Here is a 10,264-nt window from a genome sequence, read left to right as displayed (position 1 = left end):
CACAAACAAACACAAAAAAAGTTTGAATTAAAAGACAGATATATAGTCAAATGACTAATGCAGAGTTTTTGTACTTGATGTGAACCACCAAACAGACAACGAGTGGTGCCACAGCAGTACTGGGATACAGCAGCCTGCAGTGGTGCAGTAAAGTTGAACCCAGCTAACTCGATGTCTTGTTGGTCTCTATTAACTTTACAAGTATTTTACTGAGGAAGACAAAAAGCTCCCAAATAATGCATCTAAATTTCCATGTAGGACATTTGAAACTGCTTTTCACTAGTGTATAATGGCACCGATTGTGCTAGGCCCCCTAACCTAACACGGTTTAGCTAGGGTCTAACTTAATGCTAACAGACAACCATGTTACCACCACCGCAGTTATACAGACTTTGTCTACTTGGTCACTGTCCCTAACTGTTAGATTAACTACTGTTTCTGCAATCAGCTGTAACACTTGTAGTCTACTTATGTTAACCCTGTAATTGTACATGAATTGCTCTATATTGCCTATATACTCTATATACTCTATATGAAGTATTCAATCACCCATCCATATAACTGAATTCAGGTGTTCCAACCACTTCCATGGCCACAGGTGTATAAAATCAAGCACCTAGACATGCAGACTGCTTCTACAAACATTTGTAAAAGAATGGGTCACTCTCAGGAGCTCAGTGAATTCCAGCGCGGTACTGTGATAGGATGCTACCTATGCAACAGGTACAGTCATGAAATTTCCTCACTATTAAATATTCCACAGTCACCTGTCAGTGGTATTATGACAAAGTGGAAGAGACTGGGAACAACAACAACTCAGCCATGAAGCGGCAGGCCAAGTAAAATGAGAGAGCGGGGTCAGCAGATGCTGAGGAGCATAGTGCGCAGAAGTCGCAAACTTTCTGCAGAGTCAATCACTACAGACCTCCAAGCCTTCAGATTAGCTCAAGAACAGTGCATAGAGAGCAGTCAGTAGTTCTCGGGGTGACTGTCCAGGTGCGGGTATAATAAATGGACGGGGCTAATACATTAACACCTTAGGTGTCATATCCAGGTTCAGAGCTGGTCTTAGAAATGAAGAGAGTTAAATGTGTTGCACTGACACTTACAGAGTTAATTCACAAACACTCCATTATGACACTGACACTAAATCCAGAATTTTAACTCTACAGCATTTGCTGTGTACCCTCCACACATCTCTTGTAGCTGGGGTGAAAACTGAGTCACCACAGTAACAAACAGGTCTGTGCCAAAATGTGACTGCTTGGAACTAATTTCCATGCTCCCACCTTGTTACATGTAAATGTCTGACTTCTCACTGCATTCTGAACAGTGCCTTTATAACTGTGTAGTTATTATTCATTTGGGTTTTCCTCAAAGGTGAAGTGTCACCATCAATGTCCATGCATGTTAGCAGAGCACATTTATTACAGTCATACCAAGATGATATGAAATTAATGAATGATTTTCCAGAGATGAAACATTTTACTCAAATAGATTGTCCAACATCATAATCAGTATTGACAACTGTTGGGTGGAATTCAAAAGAAATGAACAACAGAAATATCTAGTGGTTTTCAACATCTGAACCCCACTGAGTAGGTGTCCCTTTGAAGCACCTAATGAATGTTTAAATCCAGAGGCATATATATTTAATAGGCTGAGAACTTGGGTGTATGAAATCACTTCCTGGTGGACAACTTTTCTTTTTTTGTTTTGTGTTTTTTAGCTGAAGTTGTTTTGTATGAGAGTTATTACAATGATCAGAGGTTGCTCCAAGGGAATTTGTTAAATAACAGTTTGCGTTCAATACTTACCTTGATTAGGCATTGCTTGGCTGTTGAAATATTAATTTATTATTAAAGGCAATAAGGGCCCTACAACAAAGTGTTGGCCCTTGGCATCTACATGTAAACAGGTCGATGGTGTTCTCCATTAAGCAAGAAGTCTTACCTGGCATAAATCCCAAAAATGAATGACATGCCACAAAGCGGTCCACCAGGTCAATGTCCTCCCTCGCAGCTGCACCCCCAAGATGCACAGGACTCATCTGAAAACATCTACAGATGGCAGGGTGGAGTTGCACTGAAAGAACATTGCTCTGCGCAGCTCTGCGGTCACACAATATGTTCTATTTCAGCTAGTTAGTGATCCAGGAGTTTGTGGAGGCAACTGTTGCACAGTGTCAAAGTAGCAGCTGCAGTCGCCCTCCTAGTCTAGAGCAACTGTTGTCTTGAAATGTTAAGTTTTCCATAAAATCAAGGCAATTTGTTGAGGTAATAAGTGAGAGTTGCTATTCCATCACTGTAAACCTGTAGTCTGTTTATTTTTTAATCCTTTTATTTTAAAGTACATATATGTCCTTGCAGCATTTCTTGGTTTCATTAAGACATTGCATTAAGTTCTTAGAATGAGACAACAATAAAGTAAACTCTCTTCAGTCACTCTTTGTATTCATGCACTAAAAATGCAATTACTGTGAGCTTCACATTTGACTTGCTAAACTAAGAAATGTTTAGTTATGCTTGGAAGTTATGAGATTTCCACTAGGTGAAATGCATGAAAAACAGGACAAAGGCAACATGGAGCGGTGACTAATATTATGTGCAATAGTTTCTCTAGGGCCTCATTTGTATGCCACTAATCATGTTTGTATGTATTCTTAATCAAACAGACTTTCAATGTTTGTGTTAAAAAGACTAATGCTAAGACCAGGTGGAAGTCTGGGACATTGCAGAACACACTTCACCCATTCACTCCTAGCAGGCTGAGCAACAACGCAGAGCTCCTAACTGCACTGCGCTCGCTATGTGATGCAGCATCTGTCAGACCTGCTGCGGTATTTTTCTTGTACTCAGCCCTATTCCTCGAGGAGTGTTTCATCTCCTTACACTGATTTATTTCCATTAATAACAGGAACCAGTTTTAATTTTTAACTTTCCAAGTTTTCCTCAACTTTGTATAAGAACCATTTGAGAGAAACCAGTGAGTGCTGCACAAGTGAGACTTCCCTCATTTATTTATTTATTTATTTATTTATTTTTGCATCAACAGTTCGAATGCTTATAATTTACTTCCCCAGGGACAAAACAACAACAAATAAACATCTTGCAGTTGTTCTCCTGGGAGGCTAAGGTGTCTTGGGATTCCTCTTTATGTGTAGGTGTGTTTACATGGACATGAATATCTCAGTTTTGATCTTATCCAGGACAACTCCGTGGAACTCTCTGATTATGCATAGCCCTAGCGCTATATCGCTGTTGGCGGTGGTCGTTGTTTTTCCTCCCAGCCTGGGTGCTCTACCAGAGGCCTGGGAGCTTGAGGGTCTATCTTAGCTGTTCCTAGTACTGCACTCATCTGGACAGAAAAGTTCTTTGGGGGAATCTGCTGGAGCCACTTTCCCAGTTTGGGGGTCACAGCTTCAGGTGGTCTTTGTCTTCCATATCCACATGTTCCTACATCTACCACTACGGCCCTCTTCTGCTGTTTGTCCATCACTACTACATCTGGGCCCGTATTCCTAAAGATTCTTAGCGCAAAGAGTTGCTCCTAGTGGCCAAATTCTAAGAAAATTCTTAGAATCATGATGTTACGAGTAGATCCTAGTAAAGATAAACGGTATTCCTAAAGAATCTTAACTCTTAAGAGTGCTCCTAAGGTGAGATCTGTTAAGAGCAGGGAGGAGGACTTTTAGGAGGCTTAGGAGTTTCTTAAGCAGAGGAGAAAATGGCTGAAAGAAGAGGCAGGAGAGATATTCTCCAAACACTGAATGATAATCAAGCTTGTTACAATCGCAATATCACCAGAAATGAAAGTCATCACAACACTGAGGTATTTAGCAACAGGAAAAATGCAAAAAATGCAACAATGCAGCAGTGATGACTTGGGGTCAAATCTACATCTCAAACCACTTTTATTCTCATTGACCAGTTGATCCAGAAGCAAACACTGTTCCTCCGTCCAGTTGGGTTTCCTTCTTCATTTCTTCTCCATTGCTGTTCGGTTTGTGGAAGATTTGAACGCCAACCAACACTGCTTCTTCTAGGCCGGTTAGCAATCACAGAAATTGATGAAAGCTGAGCCATTTTACCCTCGTTAATACCAAATGGGTGAAGAGGAAAAATGACCAGCATGGTAAATGAATGGAAGCAAATAAATAGAACTATCAGCATGTGAATGCTGTGCAAGTGGGAGTTTTCACACATTTTATAGGATAATTTTTAAAGTATAGCTTACTATTTATTTTTATGTAAAGTATTATTTATAATTCCACAGTCTTCATAGAGATTAGATTCTATTATTAAGTCTATTGATTTGACAGTCTATTCTAGGCCCATTATCACCAAAAGTGTATTTGTATCTAGTTTTAGGATCAACCAATCACACCTCTTGAAATGATGACTCATACCTAGCAACGGGGTCAACCACACCTCCTCACTAAGATAAGAGTTTCTGTCCATTCCTTGCTCAGAGTTCTCTAAGAATTTTCTGGAATCACTCCTAAGCTAAGACTCCTAGCTAGGAATTTTTAGCCTTTTAGACCTATAGGGACCTCCAGTCCACACTCTCGTCTATGTCAGCAACTCGTTTATCACATTCCATGTATGCCCTGCATGCTATTACACCTTCCTGTTATGTGCTGTCAGAGACATCTTTGCACAGCCTGCATCTAGGGTCACTCCTGTTGTGGTAGACTCTGGCATCTATTGATCTTGTACTCACAGCCTGTTCCTGTGCTGCCACGATTAACCTATTCCAGTTACTGGTAGGATTTCTCGATATCAGCCACTTCTGTTATCTGCAGGTGGTACATACCGTGCAGGAGTTTGTCATCACACGATGATTCCTGCTCTTCTTTGACTTCCTCCTGCTGTTTCTGTTTCTACTGCCTGAGGTATTCGCTAAGCATTTTGTGAGAGGGGGGCCGTTTTCCTGATGTACTCCTGGATCTTTGTTGTTTCATCCTGCATAGTGGCACAGAGGCTCACTTGTCCTGAGCCTCCCTCTTTCCACTTAGTGTGCAACCTCAGGGTGCTGAGAAGCAAAAATACAAGTTTGCTGTACAAGTATCACCTCATTAATTGTCCTTTTAACAGACGATATCTTTGAAGATGTCTGGCTGCCATGTTACAGTTTCAAAGCCTTGACATTTGAAAGCCTGTCTGATCAAAAACAAAGGACTGTGGTTCCTCAGTGAAGTTGAAAACCAATTACTTAAATAACTGCCTAAATTCACCTCTTCACTCATGACATGAGAAACAGCTATTGATTTCTTTCCCTGCCAGAAGTGCTGCAGCTTCTTTGTCTGGCAATCAGAAGGCTCTCGGTGAAGCATACCTGATGATCAGGAGTCAGTAGTCGGAATGAAACTCACAGATGAAGCTTGTAATGAAGGAGAGTGTGGTTATATGGACATTATAATGAGGTCCGTCTTTTGCATTGTTTCACTATCCTATCCCTGTTTCAGGAACTCTCCGGGCTTTGAAAAACCTGAATACGTGCGCTAAGGTATCTTTTCGTGCAGTGACAGTTGGCGGGTATTTGCCTGAGTGGGTCTCAAAGCACTGAGGCCATTTGCTTGCAATGTTATTTAAGCTTTAGGCTTTCCCTCTAGCTAAAGGAGAAAAGCAAACACTCTCCAACTATGAGCTCTAGAAACTAAAATCAAATCTGGGATTTTTTTCAATTTAAATTAAAATATCTCAAGTCAATATCAATGCGAGATGCACAGTACCAGTCAAAAGTGTCACACAATTATGAAAACTGTCAGAGGCAAAGTACTAAAAACAATTTGTTTCAATCTGTTAGAATTCCTCAGAGTAGCTCTCTTGCACTTCACGCTGTGTCAGTATCTTACACAGCTTCATGAGGTTGTCACCGAAATAATTTTGCAGAGAAATGGACTAGGGACACTAAATTAGTGAATTATTTGCTATGCACTGTAGTATCTATGAAACAGAACTGTGAAGGAGCCAGCTGCACAACTAATTCATTATTTAGCAAGCCCCCCCACCCAAAAAAGTGTGAGGATTTGTATTTCTTCAGAGAACCTGCTGCCTGAGATCTGTATTGTAATTAAGGAACTTAAATTAAGAAACTTTTTCACTAAATTTGCTAATTTAGTGAAAACCTAAAGCTGAAATCTTGCATAAAAGTACTCAGGCACTCCAGACACATGCTTGTTGTGTTTAGAACCTGACAGAAGCCCACAGTTTTTGTATTAACATTGCCATACTTTTACTTCTACTTAATGACACATCGTCCTTACAGCTAACTATTAACATTAGACGTCTTCTTCTGGCGGGTCTGACAGCCGCCAAAAAAATGATAGCCTGTCGCTGGAAACCACCGCATGCATTATCAGTGAAGAAATGGCTTTCTTCTTACCAGGATATTGCTCAGCTAGAGCTCTCTACAGCACGTTTACATCATGCTAAAACTTCTAATATTGATTGCTGGTCAGAGCTATTAGAGAAAATAAATGAAATTATGTAGATAAGGTCAGACGGATGGATGGGTGGCAAGGGAAAAGGGTCGAGAGGGGTGTGTGTGTGTGTGTGTGTGTGTGTTTTGTTTTTGTCTCTGTTAACTGCTCAATATCTTGAGCGAATCATGTTAGGGGTTGGAGGGTGGGCTTGGGCTGTGTGGGTGGGGGGGAGGGGGGATATGGGTAGGAGAAGGGAAACAGGCATCAGAATAAGCAACACTTTACTGTGCATCTGTAATATTTTCAATGATGCTGTAACCAATGATTGCAAGAAAATAAATAAATAATTGATCAAAAAAAAAAACATTGCCATACTTAAGGTTCATGCTGATACAGTGTCACACACCTCACACTGCTTATCAGGATAAACATTAAGCTACGTAGCTATTGTAAAAGAAGAAAAATGCAAGGAATTGGAAGCAATGTAAGGAAATAGGTGTTTTTTGCCCTCTCCTTGATCTCCTACTAGACAGCTCTTGGTCGGCAGAATTTTGAATGAGCTGCAGTTAATTTGTATAAACTGCAACCTTTGAAATAAACGCCAGGATTCCTACGTACTGGCTTGGATTAACTCTTAGAGGATTTTATTTTAGGAACATTTTTACTTGCTGAGCCTTTGAACTTAAAACTACATTTTCAGTTTTGTTCTGGTTGTGGTGTAAAACATTTTGTGAGACCCTTACAAAAACCACTGATTGGCCTCTGGTTTTAGCGGAACGCAGCCACACCGAGCTGTGTGTCAAAATACGATTAGTTTCAAGCTTTAATAGCAGAAGTTCGATGAAAAAGTTAAGTTTTCTCTGTGCTGTCCCAAATGAATTCACAAAAATTAGTGAGACTCACTGACCCTACCACAACACACTGTGTAGCAGCAGATAATAGGCGAGCGATGTCACATGCTTCCGCTTTCATTTTAGAGGTTTTTATCATGGCTAATTATTGTGTAAACTGTGCGTATTTATGCGTGTCACAAAATATCAAGTCCACAGTTCTCATAACGGCAGAAGAAATGATCAGATCAGTAAACTGCCTATAAAAATGCATTAGAAGTGATAATGCTAAACTAAACATTTTAATGCAGTACTTTACTTTTGGTAGTGTAATTTTACATTGTAGTAGGAGCTATGCTATTGTGTAAGATATACATCCACAACCCTTTAAGCCTATAGAGATCCCATGATGCTTGGTGGAATCTCAGCAGTAACTCTGATCAGCCTGATGGGGGCACCATACCTAAAGGGCAAAATTTCCCCACCATTGTGCTGACACCATCTGAGCGGGTCTTTAAGAAATCTCCTGTGAGGTTATCGCTGTCATTAAAGGGTGTGAGTTTTCAGAGGATACGCGTAGCCATTTCTTACTAGGACAGCCTTGAAATGCTGAACAGTGATAGAACCTTTTTTGACCTTGGTGATGTCCGTGCACTATTTGAGGGTTGTTTACCATTTTCCACTCTATAGAACATCTTGGTTACTTGTGAAGGACAAAGTTGTAATAATTTAATATTTCTATCTTTTCTTATATTTGTCAACAAATACCATAAAAATGTGTTTTTAATGTGTTTATTTAAGTTATTCCTTTGTGCCATGCACCAGATGAGTCATAGCATTGTGACTGCTGAAAGGTGCAGTGAATAACACTGATTATCTTGGCCAAAGTGTGAGGGCAAGATGAAACTCTCCACCCTTTCATGGAAACGATATTCCCTGATGGCCTTTTTTGAAAAGCAAAGCCACAAAGCAAGGATGGTTCAGAAATTATTTGAGTTCAAGGTGTTGACTTTGCCTCCACATTGCCCAGATTTCACGCCAGTCCATCTAGATCTGGTCTCGATGATTAGATCTTTTAAAGACATGAATTTCCTTCGGGATCAATAAAGTATCTATCTATCTATCTATCTATCTATCTATCTATCTATCTATCTATCTATCTGTGATATGAATGTGAAAATTTCTTGATGAGAGAACAAAACAAGCTTCTTGGCACATGTTCCTTTTGGTCATTCATTCATTCTCATCTGTAGCCACCAGTGTAGGAGAGATAGATCACAACATATTGCAGGTTATAGAAGTAAAACAATAGATAAGAGCAAAAAAAACTACAAACTACAAACAACACTGATCAGCCATAACATTATGACAACTGACAGGTGAACTGAATAAGACTAATAATCTTGTTATCAAAGCACCTTTCATGCTCCCTGCTTCAGGAATGGTGTAAAGGAACAAGACCAACAAGTTCAACAAGTTGGTGGCCTCCAAATCATCTGTGAGATGTGCTGGACGAGCAAGTCCGATCCGTGGCAACCGACCTCTCAGCTTGCAGGATCTGCTGCAAACATCTTGGTGTGAGGTACCACAACACACCTTCAGAGGCGCCTAGATGAGTCCATGCATCGACGGGTCAGGGAGACACAGATGATATTAAGCAGGTGGTCATAATGCTATGGCTGACTGGTGTATCGCCGCATGGGTACACTGACTGACACCGGCACCGGATGTTCCTGAATTACCAAAAATAAAACAAAAACGTCCTGCTGCCGGAATATTGACCGAACGTGAACTGATCTGCCCTTAAAAACTTCTCACCAGCAAATTGATTAGTTCCTCCATTTTTAGAAATATACACTCAATCACTGGCTAATGGCCTGCAAAACCTTGCTGATTCATTTAAAACCTGCGATAAGAGTGATGGCCCCATTGATGTTCTAAATTGAGAAATACTGCAAGTAATACACTGTATCAGTATAAGTGTGTTGGGCTGCATGACACTTAACTGAACTGGAGAAAACAGGTTTTCAGTGTTGGCCCTCCATGTCTAAGCATAAACAAAATCAAAACATGTTTCATATTTTATGTTCCTTCTAGCGCAATATTCCCACTAGCCCGGTGACAGCTTTTCACTGCTAAATAAAATGAATTCTGGCAGTTTGAAGAATTTCAGACTCAGTTTCTCATTAGGACCGCACAAGGAAAGGAAATCCACGAGTACCCTCTGCTGCAGTGGAGAAGTTCGTTCAAGCTGCCAGCCTCAGAAAACAGTTCACGTTACATCCAATTAAAGTCAACATCAGTGCTCCCCAAAGTTCAGAAAGCAGACGCATCAACATCAAGTGCTGCGAGGAGACCGTGAATAGGGCCTCCAGAAAGCACTACTGGGAGAGAGCAAGGACAAAAAGAGAACTGCTTGTGGAACGTAAGAAGGGACATCTGGACTTTAGTATGATGGCTTTAAATGCAAGATTTCCAGCTTGTGAAAGAATGTGAACAAATTGTATCTTTAATCCAGCTGTTCTGAGTTCAAGGCAACAATACCTACCACAACATTCTGCAGTGACAGACTATCCCATCAGGCATGAGCTTAGTGGGGACATCTTTTGTGTTTTTAACGAGACATGAAGACAAAACCTTCAGCTGCAGTCCACAATACACACATTCACTTACAAGCACAATCATACCATAACATGTACTCGTCCCTTCGCACACGTCTTTGCATCCTTTCCACACGCTATGCTGCTTACCAGTCAAATGTTGACAATGAACTCATACTCTGTCAGTCTTGGTCTGTCTCTCATTCTTGCACTGTTGGCACTGTTTTGTATTGTCTGCATAAACTCGCACGCATGAACTTTACACCTAGCATTCTTTTCTTTCCTAGCATTTGGTTGTTTGGTTGTTGGTTGTAAATTAAAAGTACTTTGTATTGTACTTAGTCCTGAGTCTTCATGTAGCTCCGTGGTCCTGGAGGAATGTCCTCTTACCTCCCTAGGCACTGCAC

The sequence above is a fragment of the Chelon labrosus genome (genome assembly GCF_963514085.1).
Source record: "Chelon labrosus genome assembly, chromosome: 7".
Taxonomy (NCBI): Eukaryota; Metazoa; Chordata; class Actinopteri; order Mugiliformes; family Mugilidae; genus Chelon; species Chelon labrosus.
The sequence above is the reverse complement of the archived record's forward strand: the minus strand, read 5'-3'. Positions refer to the sequence as shown.